The following is a 772-nucleotide window of genomic DNA, read 5'->3' as shown; positions in this document are numbered from 1 at the left end:
TTTTATTTAATTTATTTAAAATTCTGTGATACGCAATTGTATATAATGCAGGACTTACATTAGCCCCACACAAGTTTGATATAGCCTATGGTCATGCAGAATAAGACATTAATATGTGCTTTATAAGCAACCACTAATAACCTAATAAACAGAGTACTAATAAACAACCAATATGCTAGGAATATGCATGTTAATAAGCAACTTGTTAATAGTGAGAATTGGTCCCTAAGGAGTTACCAAATATATTATTTTCATTTGGTAACTAGTTGCTTATTAGCATGCATATTTCTAGCATAATGGCTGTTTATTAGTATTTATAAAGCACATATTAATGCCTTATTCTTAGGGCTGGGCGATAAATCGATTTTATCGATTAACTCGAATGTGTAGTTTACGTCGACTTGTTTGAATGAAAATCGGTTTTCTCTTTAACATCCGCCGACGCTCCCCTCTGGGCTCCTGTGGTTCCGAATGGGCTCAGCCCTCCCCCCGCGCATTTGCCATAGAGATACACAAACAACATGGCAGCGAGCAGGGAAGAACTCATTCCCAAGAAAGGCAGTGTCATCTGTAATTTGTAATTGGTTTGGTTTTGCGGCGTCAGACGAAGAACAAATAACACCCCGCTGCAAAGTGTGTTTGAAGTCTGTTGCTAACCACCTCAAACAGAGGCATGCTGCCGAGTGAGAGAGATGTTACAGCCAGGGCCGAATTAAGACCGCACTGGGCCCCGGGGCTATGACTTACTGCAGGGCCCCCCATCACAATAATG

The 772-nt window shown here is 40.8% G+C and overlaps 1 protein-coding gene across 1 annotated transcript in view; it reads left to right on the top strand.

Annotated features, from left to right (window-relative positions):
- LOC107750520 (ras-related protein Rab-8B) overlaps positions 1-772 on the top strand; it is a 7,788-nt gene that overhangs the window by 3,291 nt on the left and 3,725 nt on the right. The window lies entirely within an intron of this gene.

Source organism: Sinocyclocheilus rhinocerous, unplaced genomic scaffold, assembly GCF_001515625.1.
Source record: "Sinocyclocheilus rhinocerous isolate Xijiao unplaced genomic scaffold, SAMN03320098_v1.1 scaffold19, whole genome shotgun sequence".
Taxonomy (NCBI): Eukaryota; Metazoa; Chordata; class Actinopteri; order Cypriniformes; family Cyprinidae; genus Sinocyclocheilus; species Sinocyclocheilus rhinocerous.
The sequence above is the reverse complement of the archived record's forward strand: the minus strand, read 5'-3'. Positions and strand labels throughout refer to the sequence as shown.